At 42.4% G+C, this 14599-nt stretch overlaps 1 protein-coding gene across 6 annotated transcripts in view; it reads left to right on the top strand.

The window, feature by feature from the left end:
- The first annotated feature begins 4912 nt into the window (after window positions 1–4912).
- Window positions 4913–14599, top strand: part of LDLRAD4 (low density lipoprotein receptor class A domain containing 4) — a 293336-nt gene continuing 283649 nt past the window's right edge. For 3 of the 6 annotated variants that reach the window (XM_075494314.1, XM_075494315.1, XM_075494316.1), the window contains exons 1-3: window positions 5876–5971; window positions 9195–9271; window positions 9548–9623. The gene's annotated coding sequence lies outside the window, so the exon portion shown is untranslated. Of the gene's footprint in view, window positions 5041–5856; window positions 5972–9194; window positions 9272–9547; window positions 9624–14599 lie in introns of those variants that run through there. The other 3 variants (XM_075494317.1, XM_075494312.1, XM_075494313.1) reach the window with 3 other exon arrangements.

Here is a 14599-nt window from a genome sequence, read left to right as displayed (position 1 = left end):
GTCTTCTAGAAATGTCATGGTGATCAAAGGTACGGTTTATGAGATGCAGAATGTGCATCCAACTGAGATTTTTGCCATGCCTCTCCCAAGCTCTTGGATTACTTACTGTGTACGGTAGCTGGGAGAGTTCCAGTCTGGACTCAGCTGATTGCCATCTCTATAGTTTGTCTAATGATGTCCTTTCCAAGCCTTTTGATTGTGGAGAACAAAGAAATGTATGGTCTGTAACGTTACCTTATTGTTAAAACCTGAGGATGCAATCCAGATATTCAAAGCACTCACTAACTTCACAGTCTGACATTGCATTTTATTTAGTGTGAAAACCTCTTATGTCCATCATGACAAGAAAACCAAAACATCTCTTAAGATTTGTGTGATTATCTAAAACTGAGATTGACATTTAGTGGAGGGGTCTGCAGGTGTGTGGGTAGAACTGGCAGATGAACAACACATTGCAGAATGAGTGTGTGTGTGTACCCCATGAACAAGAAACCAACTGGAGTCTAATATCAGTGAATGACTAGGACAGAGAATTTTGTACAACAGCAAAATGTCATAAATAATCTTTCTTGTGCTGCCTTCTTTACATCCTTACATACTTTCCCCCCTGTCATTGCTTTAATACCTACCACCTACTTAACAAGGCATACAAAGCAGTCCTTTTCTGTGACGGCACAGTCACTGGAGTGACACAATTGCACATGACTGTAACAGCTGTTGGAAATACAGTCTGGGTCCTGGAACCCTGTGTGTGTGGTCAAAGGACCCTACAAGTCCATCTGCACACATCTGTTTGGGCATTGAGGTGCGTGTGAAGGCCTTGCACCTACTCTGAAGCTCAGTGCAGGCTGAGGCCTCCATCCCTCTATGACTGAAACATTAGAATTTGCTTTAAGATCCTGAACCACTTTGGAAAATTTCAGAATCTTTTACTGAAATATTTGACAGACCTTTTTCCTTTGAAATGCCCAAAAACTTTATGGCAAGTTTGTGGTATGTTTTTTGTATGTTACTAATTTTTAAAATTTTGAGGAGATTTGATTGCTCGCCATTAGTTCCATAAATCACCTAATAGAGACGTTTTCTTCCCTGATGTACTCTTGTTAGTCTAATCAGAAAGGAGAGTGGAAGCCCCTGAAAGGAATGACCTTCTTGGGAATCATCCAAGAGAAAGAATGTAACTTCCTGGCTTTAGTGAGAGAGAATTGTCACCTCTTTCTCTATTGTAATGTCTTCCCTCACTAGGTTCTGCCATGATAAAAAACCAAACCAGCAACAAAAAAAACAAACCACCAAAACTCAGCCACCCCCCCCCACCCCCACCCCCCCCCCCCCCCCGGGGCCTGGTTGAGTAGTGTCTTTTGGAAGGTAGCCTACTGAAGATTTTTCTGTCCCTATGTACTGCAGCGTGCCAGTAAGGTTGCAGTCTTTTTTTGCGAAACAGCAGCAGGTTATGATTATGAGCAGTGCTTATCTGCTCGTGGTGGACAACTGGGAGATGAATCTGGATGACCTGTTGGGTAAAAAACCCTACCAAATACTCTTGTAACTAGTTTTAGGTGTTGTTTTATTTGTTGCACGCTTTCATGTGCAGTTTAGTAAGACTGGCTTATTACATGTGCCCATATGTTATTTGGATATGTTCTTACTGCAGTTTGAATGTTTTGAGTTTCTTCCTCCTTGTTCTCTCAGCATAACAGATAATAGGAATTGGTAATACTTGAAATACACTGATCTGTGGCTTCCTGGTGGGAAACAAGATGAGTCACCACTAACTAAAACCAACAGCTATTATGTCCCTGGATTCAAATTTGTTCCTCTCAGTTTAACTGTTCAAATACTTGCTTTCTCCGCTGGCTTCTTCCTAGCAGTGTGGCACATCTTGTGGACTGCAAAACTGGGAAAGAAGAGGTGATAGCAGTGACAGCATATGTAACAAGCCCAGAGAAGGGGCCCAGCCAGTGATGATGGATGTAGACACTCAGACCACGTGCTTCACCAGGTTGTGTATCTCCGACCATATCTAATAGCACAATTGGGCCAAGTATTTATTATAAAGTCAGCAGAGAACCTGTCTCCCAGGTTTCCTTGGTTCTTGGATTGGGGTTCTGGACATGGCAGGGGTGAGTGGCTGCTCCTGTTGTTAAGCTACACCCTTAGGAATGCAGCACCATGCTGTCTAGCAGTAACATTTAAGTCATTTTTATTATCAGATTAATTATAAAGTAGTAAAAAAACACAAAAAACAACCACCCCCCCAACAGTCCAAATATTAACTATATCATTAGTACATTTAGAAAGGAGGATAAAGAAAAGAAAGAAAATCCTACACAGATCTGCTTATACCTTAAATCAATTATAAGAACTTTATCTTGTTTATCCAGGAAACAAACTGTCAGGATGCCTATGCAACCTCATGGATATGAAAACCCAACGTTGTGATACTGTGAGTATTGCTTTCACTAAAGAGATGGTGTGGGGTTTTTTGTTTGTTTGTTTAGTTTTTTTGTTTGTTTGTTTGGTTTTTTTCCCCCCAAAGATAAGTGGGATTCTCTTTAGAGTGAAACCTCTACACAGCTCCAAGATCTCCTATGATTCTCCTGTGATTTATAACTATCAGGGGATAAATGTTAACACTCTTCTTAGACTGTCTCTTTAAGCTTCAGAAATACTGGCATTCTTCAGACACATTTAAGTGGAGCCAGACACTGAACAGAACTTGTAATGGTCATTTTGGTGATTAAAAGGTAAAGGGATTTATATATCTGAAGAATTGGTGTCCTTTGGCAGGTGCCAGTATATTAGGTTGCAGATTGTCTCTTCCAGAGATATCTGGGATAGGAAGAAGAGTACCAGCAGTATTGAGTGTTCTCTGCATTTCACTTCCCAGACATGGATCCATACATAGTGCTTTCTGAGCATGTGCCTGAGTCTATGCATTTTCACTGGTTTTTGCTCCTCCTTCTACATGCCCAAAATATCCCAAATTGCTGCCAGGCAAATTTTTCCACTCAAGAGGTATTGTATAGAAATAATTTGTTAGTTGATAGGTGATTTTGTTATGCTTTACAAAGTTTTCCATGGGTTAGGGATGTTCCTCTGCACATGGCAAGAATCTCTGATGGAAGCGAATGACTTGTTTTCCTTGAGAAGTCATTGAAGGGAACATGGCTGAAGCATGTCAAACTCATTTGTTATGAAGCATATACAGATTACTGGGGCACTCTTGGGAATGGAGCACTTGACTCTTGATGGCTAACTATAGAGCAAACTTGAAATCAATGTTCTCCCAATTTGTCAGATTATAAATAAATTATAAATACCAATTTATGGATTATAAATGGTTGATTATGGTTATTGTTAACCCCGTGACCTTTTGATGATTTTTGCAACTTTCAGGACAAGTAGCCCAAATATATCTGGATTACTGGAAGCTCTTCTTTCCTGTATTGTTTGTTGTTCCTTTGGCTCCTTCTGGCTTAATCCAAAATATGTTTGCTAAAATGATCTTTCACTGCTGATCTGACTTTCTCTGTTTTGGAACTATTCCACTGGTTTCCCATCACATCCAGTGACCCAGGGCACAAACTGCAGGCTGTCACCTCCACGGTCTTCATAGCTTGGCGCTCTTAATTCTGGGTTGGCAGATTCCTGGCTCCTTCAGGCAGACTTGCATCTTCCTTCCAACTTGCAACTAGGGAGAGGTGAGGCAAGAAGGAAAGCACATTTGCATTGAAAGTGCGCATGCTTGAAGTTAGCAACCTTTACAATTCATCGTGTTACCTACTCCCTGCTATTTCTTCTGTTCCCTTCTTAGGGTCACAGGTACAACTGGGAAGGGAAAAGTCTTCAGAGTGGGAATGTGGACTGGGGCTGATGATCTGAATTAAGAGAAATAGGGATTTTTTTTTTTTCCCTCTGGGAATGGTGTCCATAAATATTTCTACATTTAAACATTTAATCACAACTTCCAGTTGTTATACTTGTTCTCAACTGGCTTGGGCATAGCTGAGATTACGGTGGCCAATTTACTTGATGATCTGTATCACAGCCCTACCTCCCAAAGGCTATTCACAGACGGGGAGACTGATGGCAAGGGAAAGCTTGATGGTTTTATCAAGCTGAACTGGGATGAAATGGACAGTGTCTGCAAGTAAACACAGGCAGGCCAGCAGCCTGCCTTGGGTTCATGCCTGCTGGGCCATGACTGGAACTGGGTTTTCCTGTCTTGCAACATTTTTTGAAATGTCACTAAATTTCTCGTTCTGCATGGGACAAAGTGTACTTTTTTTTGTCGTGTGCCCCCCCCCGCCAGCCCATCCCGTCCCTGACCGGGCTGCGGAGGCAGGGACTGTCTCTGGGCCGGTGGGTGCCCGGGGCGGGGGCCGCGGCCGGGGCGCGGGGGCTCCTCTCCCGGCGGGGGTGGGCGGAGGGGCACGGGCGGGCCGGGGGCTGCCTCCTCGCCGCAAGTTTCACCTCGACCCGTGCCCCTCTCTCCACCCTCAGGGCCTCGCGGGGAAGCGGCGCAGCAGCAGGGGAGAAGCGGGCCTTTCCCCAGAGAAGCGGCAGCGGCTCCTCGAAGGAGACGCCCCGCCGTAATTTCGGGCGCCCCCCCCGCCCCCCAGTCGCTGGCGGGGTCCCGGTCCCGGGGCCGGCCCCGCGGCCGCCGCGCACATCCGCCCGGCAGGTGTCAGTGTGGGCTGCGGAGCCGGGCGGGAGCGCGAGGGGAGGGGAGGGAGCGCCGCCGCCCCTCCCCCGCTCCCCCTTCCCCCCCCCCCCCCCGCCCCCCCCCCGCCGGCGGCGGCCCCCGCGCCCGTCCGCCAGAGCCAGACTCGCTGCAGACAGGCGGCAGCCAGCGGAGCGGGCAGGGCGGGGGGGAGGAGGGGGAGGAGGAGAGGCTGGGGATGAGTTGGAGGCAGGCACAGCCTCAGCGCAGGGAGAGAGGCTGCCGGAGACAGGCAGGGGGAGGCGGCGAGGCGCCCCGTCCGCTCCGGAGGAGGCCAGCCCGGCGCGGGGGCGAGCGGCGGGGGCCGGGGGGAGGTGAGTGCGTGCGGCCGGCTGCCCGCGGCGGCGGGGCCGGGGGCGGGCGGGGGTCGCCGTGGCGGAAAGTGCCGGGGAAAGTGCGGGGAGGCCCGAGTTGAAGGTCTGGGAGCGTGCGAGGGACGAGGCGGCGCAGCTGCCGGGGGGCTCCGGCGGCGCCCGCCTTCCCTCCCTCCCGCGGCGGGGGGTGCCCCCGGCCCCCCAGAGCTGCTGCCGGGGCCGGGCTGAGCGCGTCCCTCCGCGCCCGCCCGCCACCTGCCCCCCAGGTGCCCCGACGGGCGCGGAGGGTGTTGCCTGAGGGGGTGTCGGGCGGCCGTTGGCCGGCGCGAGGGGCAGCGGTGACAGGTAGCGCCGTTAGCGGGGGGCGGCCTGGGCGCCGGGGAGCCCCGCCGCCGGCTTCTCCGTGCTGCTCCGCGCGGCCGGGGGAGAAGCCGGACTGGCAGCGCGGAGGGGAGACCCCCGGAGGGGGGCGAGCGGGGCTGGGGAGCCGCCGCGGCGGGCAGGGCGCTGGGCACACGGAGTGTGCGGCACGTCCTCTCCGGCTGCTCCGAAGTAAATACGTCCAGCTCCGTCTGGCCGCTCACCTCGCCTCGGGATTGATGTAACAGAGCTCGGTGGGCAGTACTGGCGGAACAGCCCTGGTGGGTGTCCTGCCCAGCCGCGCGGGAGAGATCCTAACGGGGATGGCTGCGCAGCGGCGTGCGCCCAGGTCCGAGCAGGCAACTTTTACAGGAAGGACGAGCGGCAGTGTGGCTACCGGGCTGGCACCCGAGTGACCTATATTTAATGCAGTGCCTTTTTTTAAAAAAAAAAAAGTTTATTAGCAGAAGTCTAGCTTTGCCTATCTGTATCTGACGTCTGCCTGCGTTGTTTGCGTTGAATATGTGCATCCCAAATTTCTGAATGGTGCGACGGGTTTTCCATCGTGGAGGTGGGTAGGCAGTTACGCGTAGGTTATGATTTGATGCTTGCTGAAGAGACAAACACACCGTTGTGTGTAGGTTTAAGTTCACTAAAGAATAAACAGGAAACAGACAAAATGCAAAAGTAACTTCTGTTTTGTTAGGAGATCTTAACTGAACGCCCTGAATGACAAAGGTTTTAGTGGGACTTTTTTCTTCATTGTTCAGAACCCTTTCTGGATAGCAAATGATCGTTGTGCAAGAGAACAGAAATCTGGTGAACAATTTTATATGGCACTAGAAATAGCATTTGGTGTTATAAAAGTTTATTGATCTAAAACATGGGCATCTTCTTGTCAGGAAGGAAAACTCTTAAGAGGTTTGTCTGTTCTTACAAACAAAAAACTCTTGCGTTAAAATGTCTATGGGCTAAAAAGGTGCACCACATAACGCGAGGAGTGAAGTGTATGCAGTACTGTACGTCTGAGGCTAGCCAAAAAGGGGGAGAGTTTTTGCCGGTAAGAAAGCCCGAGGGGCAATTACTGGTAGGCATAGATGAGGTAAGAACATAGAGGCTGCGTAAGTACAGTAATGTTCCTTTCTGGAAAGCGTCTGTTGGTTTTCATCCTTCAACCCCTGAGTATGTTGGTTAGACAAAACTTTTATTCTGCCTTCCAATTTCATTTCTAGGATAATGTTTTGGGAAATCTACCCTTTGCAAGGATCCAGAGTTGTTTAAATAACATACGATGCACTGTTGAGTAGAGTTGAATAACTATGCATGTGGTGCACACGTGTATGGTTCCACTAATGAGAATATAAATATTATGGCTTCATGGCTGTAAATAAAAGAAGTTTTGGTGGGAAGCAGTCTAAGCAACACCCCCTTGTCCATGTTAGCTGAAGTAGCGATGATACTCTATATCTGTACTGGTGTTTTAGCACCAGGTATTAAGTTACTGTGATACACAAAGTGACCAGTGTGAGGAGAACTTAAATTGGAATGCGTCAACTACATGCAGTTATGTGTAGAAATAAAAATGCATCTTTTTATATATTCTGTGTTTATAGCAGCATATTTAATTCTGACTCTCAGGTGAAGCTCATTGTTGCATACACATAAGGCACATCAGTATTCTCCAGTAAATTCAGATGCCTACGCGGGCCTAAATGATGATAAATGCATAATGCAGAATGAGTTAACAATGTGAGACAGTATATTTCAGACCATTGATTTATGTTAATTGAAACATTACAGGCACTAGGCAGCATTTGACTGATGAAGTTTGAATTCAGTCTTCAGCATCTTAGACTTGTTCCAAGAAAACTTACGGAAATAGAAAGAAATTGGGATTCAAGATTGAGGCACAGTTGTATTAAGTTTGGTAAGATTAAAACTATTGAACAGTAGCTTAACCTAGGAATTTAGAACTAACCTGTCCCTTTGTTATTTTGAAGTAGAGGAAATGCTGCTTTCTCTGCATAGGACACTGAAGGTGAGACTTGAAATGATGAGTTGTTAGTTTTCTGTGCAGTGAAAGTACCATGTCTTTTCTTGGGGGGGAGGGCGGGGGGAGAGAAGTTTTCTCTCTGATTTTCTCTCTGATTTTCTTGACCAAAATTTAGTTCTCTTTTTCACAGCTGCCCTACAGTACTCTGTTTAGTGGCTGCTGCCCTTCCACCAAGAACTGGTTGTATTTAAGTGACACTGTCTAAAATAATTTGAAATACTTTCAGCATGTGATGTGCCAGAAAGAAGTAAATGATTACTGAAATAACAGGTATCTTAAAAGTAATTTAACTCAGTATAATCTCAAAAAGAAATGAAGTTTTAAAAAGTGCATGCCTGCCCACCAGCTCTTGTGTTGGCAGGAATGGTTGTTGCATTTAACTTGTGAGTGGCCTTGGAAAAGTTTTTTTCTGTCCGGAGTTTCTCATAGCTTAAAACAGCTCCTTGCAAGTGAATTGCCAGTTACGGAATACAAATACTTCTAGGAGTTTAGAGATGAATTTTTCTGCAGATTGGTTCTGTGGTAACCGTGAAATTCTTCAATGGCACCAAGCTAGTATCAGCTGCTCGTTAAAGGCACTGATGCCAGAACAGTGGTGCATCAGTTGCTGGGAATCCAACCCTGTAGTGAAATGATTCATACATATACATTTTCTTTTCTCAGTTGACAGCTGTTTTTAAGAATAAGCCGTCTTGCCTAGAAGGTTGATATCTAAGCAAAGGCAGCCTAGATAGCTAAAAATCTATTTCCCACCAAACATCATCTTATTTTTGCCAGAATTTAATATGTACACTAAAACATTAAATTGAATTGAATTGAATTGATTCTTGTTAAATCTCTGGTGCTTATTGGTCATTATAAAGGGATCGTGACATTTTGGAGCTGCTGTCAGGAAGTCAGCAATGTTTTACACAAACCAAGATGAGTTTGACGTAAATGTCAGTTTGAAGCAACTTCTTATAATAATGGATAGCGATATCTAAATGATAGCAGATTACCTGAAGAACTTCTTGAAATGAATGGGATTCACTAAGTATATAAGTCTGCAGAAACTGTCTCAGAAAGAGATAATGACACATCTGTCCAGTGTACTTTAACTTCTTCTATGTGCTGCACAGGCAGAATATTCCAATGAAGGAAAGCTGTTGACCTTTTTTTCCATTGTATTCTTCTGAACCTTGTATTTGAAAGAAAAATTTAAGCTCTTTATTTTAGAGTGGAGTTTTATTGGCTTACTTCTGAGACTGTCAGTTGAGTAATAGTAACTCTAAGGGGACTGCAGTAGAAAGAATGCTTGCAGGTGAATAGGAGTGATCGCAACATTACAGTGTGTTCTGTACTTCACAATGGCAATATGTCTCTGTATTCATCATCTATATTTATTTAATATATGCATTTCAGTAGCGTCTGCCTTGATTTAGCATATTTGGAATATGCTAAATGTAGATGCATTTTACTAAACGCTTTTTCTTATTGTTTAGTCAAGCAGTGGAAATTTGCAAGTACCCATATCACCATTCATTATCACTCAGCATAATAATGGGTAAATTTAATCTTCCTGATTAAGATTATTTTGGTCACAAGAGACAAGGGAATGAAAATGAATCATTTTCTTGGTGTTGTGCTGTGTCTGTGTTGTTCATATCTGCCTTTCCTTTCTCTAAAATCCTACTACAGACAGCACTCTGACCTTTTAAACTGTGTTTGGATGATCTTGCTCTACATTAAACTTTTCTTTCAGATAGGAGACAGAAATTAAGAAGAATCTAAATGCAGTTTCTCTTCTTACTGCCAATGGAGAGCTTTCCTAGATTGGAAGTAAGTTTTCTTTGTGCCAAATGGTTGACTTTTCTAGAATAAAATCTCTCTGGGGTATGCAAAAAAGTCCTCTGGTTAATATATTGGCATTCCCAGAACCCACTAAAACTTAGGCAGGTTGCCAGACACCACTTAATGAGGATGCTGAATGTCTGGCACAAATCTGCATGAAAACCAGCAAAGAAGCTGGGGGTGGCAGTGCTTGCGGTGGGGAGAGGGGCTGGGAAGGCAACACGTCCACACTCATAATTTGTTTTTAATGTCTGCATTTTGCAGAGAAACTGATCAGAAATCCTTACCACTGGATTTTGAAAACTCATTGGGCGCAAGAGTCTGGATGCTCCAAATTGAGGTAGCTGTGTTCTCATAGGAATATGGTGTTATGATGAAAGTAATTTATGAGTTAGGGGGGTTAGTTTTTGAGGAGAGCACCAAAAGAGGATGGGAAATGATAGTGATTTTATGTTTTATTATCTGCTAAAACTGAAAAGCATTTGAAAATGTTGTTAGATAATTTAGGGGACAATGGAAGTCAGTGATTGCCAGCATCCACACAGAAAGGCTGTTAAAGTTACATGGCAGGGATAAATAAACTGCTGCTGCTAGAACACTTATGCTCAGCATAAACCTGTGGTGTGTGACTCTGCCTGATGCCACTGTGCTTAGGTTTTGCTACATGTTAAGTAGAATTGCAGGTATAATAGACTCTCTGATGGCTAGATAACTTAAAAAAAATTAGTCGTATGCCAAGCTGAGGCATTTTTCCATTAAGAGTGCCATTAGAAACAGAATATATTGTTTTGTGTTGAATCAAATGTTTAGTCTTAAAGGTTGAAACTGATTAAGCAAACTTAGTTATATTCTGAACTGAACATTATTTCAGACATTTAAAGCACAAACATTTTCAGCATTTTTGCCAGGCTTTAGTCTTTCCCCTACCCAGCCAAAAAAGCATTAGTCCTATATAGACAAATTTATAAATAGACATTTGGTCGGTAGGCATGACTGAAAATATTTTTTTAAATCCAAAATAATTCTTATAGGAGTTTTTTGCATATGGCTGAATTTGGAAACGTGTGTGCTTGTTACTTGCTTTTCAGTATGTTTCAGTTGTGTATTTTACAGTTTTGGAGAACTGTTCCTCTTAAGAGGAATTTTACTCACTAGAATAGCGGTACCTGCTTGATGTGTACTTTTGGGTAGGACTAAATTGTAATCCACATGCTCCTGTTTGGTTTTGTTTGGTTTCACTAAGATGACATGATAAATGAAAATACTAAAGTCATTGGACTTTAATGCTCATTGCAGCAGAAAAAAGGACAAGTGTATTTTGACAGTTGTATGGGGATCTTTGCAAAGTTTTATCTGTGTTGACACTGACTCCTAGCTGTCTATAGGACAGGGAAAACAAGTGGTGAGAGTGGTGGACATTGTACCTACATTTTTAAACTAGTATGTGTTTAGGATTAGTTCTAAAAGGCAGGACAGTATCTCCTAGGAAAGATATACTGCTCAAATGCTGCACATGAGAATGGAGTGGGTTGATGAAGTGTCTGTAGGAATTTCATTGTGTTTCCATCTCCTAGTGCTCTTGATTTCTTCTGTGCTAAACTCCCTGGTACCCTTTTGTTGAACACTGATAATAAGTCTGCTTCTGAAAAAACGTAGTCACAATATTGAACTTGCTATTGCCTGTAAAAGAAGAGTTTGGAGATTTCCATTCTTTTTGTATTCCGTATTTCATTTTGTTCCTATGTTCTGAAATTGTCTGTAAAAGAAGAGTTTGGAGATTTCTATTCTTCTTGTATTCAGTATTTCATTTTGTTCCTATGTTCTGAAATTGTCTGTAAAAGATGTACTGGGTTTTAGGGAAGATGTGGTTTTTTGAATGTTTGTGTGATAAATATCTTGGGTTTTGAATGATTCTATCATAATCTTTGACCACTGAAAGTATTTAAGTCGTGATTTTAGAGGACAGTACAAAATTCTGTTAGAACGAATGTTAATGCTTAATAAAGTAAAATCTAGAACCTCTCCCACGTTGAGAGAAGACTGGAAAACAGCGTTTTCTTCTGGATAAACCCTGATTTTTACTGGGAATTCTAAAAAAAGAGTTGACTCATCTGCCTAGTATTATCTAGCATATGCCAGTATAAGGCTACTGCGCCTTTGTCTTTAACTTTCAGCATCCAGTATTTGCAAGCATCTTCAAACAGTACTTTATTTTTTTAAACACAATTTCCACTCTTCTTGATTTCAAAGATTATTAGATGGAAAATATGTGATTCTTTTTTTAATTACCTTTTTATGTTGTGTAGCTGAGCCTATTATTTTGGTTTCTCACACCTGTAACCTACTCGTTCTCCATTTCATAGAGCAAAAGGAGGGGGCAGTCTGTGACTGAGATATGAAGCAATCTCTTTAACAACCTTCTTCTTCCACTGAGACTTTCGTGAAATTTTTACTGTGTGTTAATTAAGAGTGATCCATTATTACTTTGGACTTGTAAACACCTTTAAACATTCCATTAGGTGTTAATGACACATAAAGCAAGAATTAATACGAACTTGTTAGTCCTATATCTAGTAGGGATGTACTATATGTAATTGCCTAAACATAGCAGTGTTTCTTAAACTATTGGGTGTAAAAGGTATTGCTTCATTTTCTGCTTTTGCTTTACCATTAGTTATTGAGTCTAGTGATGCTAATTCATAAAGGGTATTTTGTCCTGTATTATATAGAATTTCAACTGGACATTTGCCATGGTTTGCTTGGGATTTTCATAAGACAAAAGTGAGTTGCCTGGCTTCTGCCCTATGGGTCAGAGTTGAGGAGCATAGCAGAAGGTGTGGGAGAGAAGATGTAAGGAACGCTTTTATAAATAAATCTAACTTAATCTCCATAGCTGTTAAACTGGCGTCTTCTGTGAAATACCAAATTGGTGTGTGTTCTTCATATAATTTCACCTTAATGGATAACTGGTTTTGTAGGTTTCGCTTAACTAGTGTTAAGCAAAATGAAACTGAACGTTTGTAAAAATATGTGCAGATAAGATACAATACTCCTAAATTAAAAATTGCACCTGGTCATATAAGAGCTAGACTTGGACTGACTAATTGTCTCTGTTGGCCATTGCAGTTCATGTGTAGATGTTTGGTTTTACAAAAGGTTTGTCTTGACTATAATTCCTCACCGGACTTGTATGGGTAGTGGAAGTGGAGAGGAAGGGGGTTCTATGAATATTTCCCACATGGATGTTTTCTGTGTTTGTGACCCTTTCATGTTCTTCTTACTGTTTTAATAACCTTCCTAGTAGGTTTTTAGAAACAGCACATTTGAGATTAACTTTTTGCAAATACTCAATTTTCATTTAAAATATCTTAAATTATGAGTTATCCTTACTTAATTGGTAAGCCTAACATGTGATCTATCTGTCCAATCAAAGCAACTTGCATTATGTTGAATACAGGTACTGTTTGGTGCCTACTTTCACATAGCTTATAATAATAAAAAAATTTTTAAAAAGCTACCATCTGTTGATGAACAGAAATACTGCCAATGTTTGTCAAATGTGTGCTTTATCTGTTCTGTTCTACTTAGCACCTTATGGCAAAGCTTTCTCATCAAAGCATTTTACAAATATCTTTATTCTTACAGTGCCTTATTAGATTGATAACAACTGTGGTATCACTTTTTAATGTAGGGATTCACGTACCAAGGATTAGGGAGATAAACATCTCTTTAGTTGCAAGAGGAAGTCACCTGCAGTGGGTACAGAGATGAGGATTCTAACTCACAGCTGTAGGTGAAAATCACTGTTCTGTTCTAATGATCTTTACAGCCTTTTGGTGAAAACAACTGGTATAATGTAAAGTTTCTACAGCGAAAGCTCCAATAATCTATGTAGGTTGGTCTCCTTTTTTTCATAGGTGGTGGCTGGGCAAGTAGGTAAATTTCAAGAAAGAAATATCACAGTGCTGATGTGTGTTAGTGCTGATAATGTGCAGTAACAAGTTAAGAAGCATTTGTTTCATGTTTCTTTCTAATTTGTTTGAAATTACCTAAAACCATAGCAAACCAAGAGGAATTAAATAGAGAGAGGAAAAAGAGGGCCTCTATGGGTTGTAGAGTGGGAGTTAGATGTGTAAGATATTCTGAAAGTGTCTCAAAACGATGAATTCTCTCTTCAGTTGAATATGCAACCAGCAACAGACTCTGCCTTTTCCCATTCCCTGTTTTCCTCTGGGTATTGTTAGAGGTTGGAGATAAAAGCCTTTAATCATGTCTACATGGAGACACCAAAGCAAATCACTTGAAGTGTTGAGTCAAGATGTATATGTTAAAGTATGTTAAACTTGTGTGTGAATGCTGTGTTGAATATAGAACAGCCTTATATATTTAGCTTGAATCAATCAAAGGTCATTTTACATCTGAAGGAGAACATCATTCAAAACATAAGTTAAATTACAGTGATCTAAAACCATCTGTGTATGAATGAGAGCCTCTTGACATAGATGTTTACCATGCTTTAACTTCAGCATTTTATACTGTACTTGATTTATCTCAACTTTCCTCCGTGTCGCTTGTTATTGATCAGTTTTCATGATGCTGCTATTAAGAGGCATCTTAGATGGAGCTAATTGCAAACTTTCAAGTGAACGTAATTTAGTCAGAAAATGGGAGTTCATTGAACTTGAGATGTTTCATTGCAAATATTTTTGATTTGACAGACTTTCACTGAAACCAAAAGAAGGCAAAACCTCTCTTTGATTCCTGGTGAACTGTGTTTTGGCCAGAGGCCTGGTGTTTTCAGGGTCCTCAGCATGGAGCTAAACTGCCAAGGATCCTACTTTGTGACCACGGATGCTGTGTTTGTAGGAACATGTGGTTTCCTTGGACAGCCTGCGTGAGAAGTTTGCTGCAAAGTCAAGGACTGAAGAAATCCCTGTGGACCCACCTCAGATCTGGGGACATGCAGTGATCCTCTGTACCTACGTATTGAAACTGTCAGTCCTCTAAAGAGTAAAACTAAGAAAAAAATCCCTTCTGTTTGACAGCTGTAAAACTGAAGCCTTCAGTTGGTAGGAAATCAGGAGATTTTGGGGGTTTGTCTGCTTTGAGACAAATTAATAATATTGGAAAATATCTTGCAGCCCAGAAACTGGCTAGTTCTAGTCTGAACTGTGTTTCATTATGCTTTCATGGATGCCGATTAATATCTCTGTTGCCCTTTCTTTTCAATCCGTAGTTCATCTGAAGGAGTACCTCAGGAGAACCAAAGCCTCTGTTGCCTAAAGGTTTTAATTTACCCTTTGTCATGTCAGCCCT

Source organism: Mycteria americana, chromosome 2, assembly GCF_035582795.1.
Source record: "Mycteria americana isolate JAX WOST 10 ecotype Jacksonville Zoo and Gardens chromosome 2, USCA_MyAme_1.0, whole genome shotgun sequence".
Lineage (NCBI taxonomy): Eukaryota > Metazoa > Chordata > Aves > Ciconiiformes > Ciconiidae > Mycteria > Mycteria americana.
Note: the sequence above shows the minus strand (reverse complement) of the source record. Positions and strands in the feature narration are given on the sequence as shown.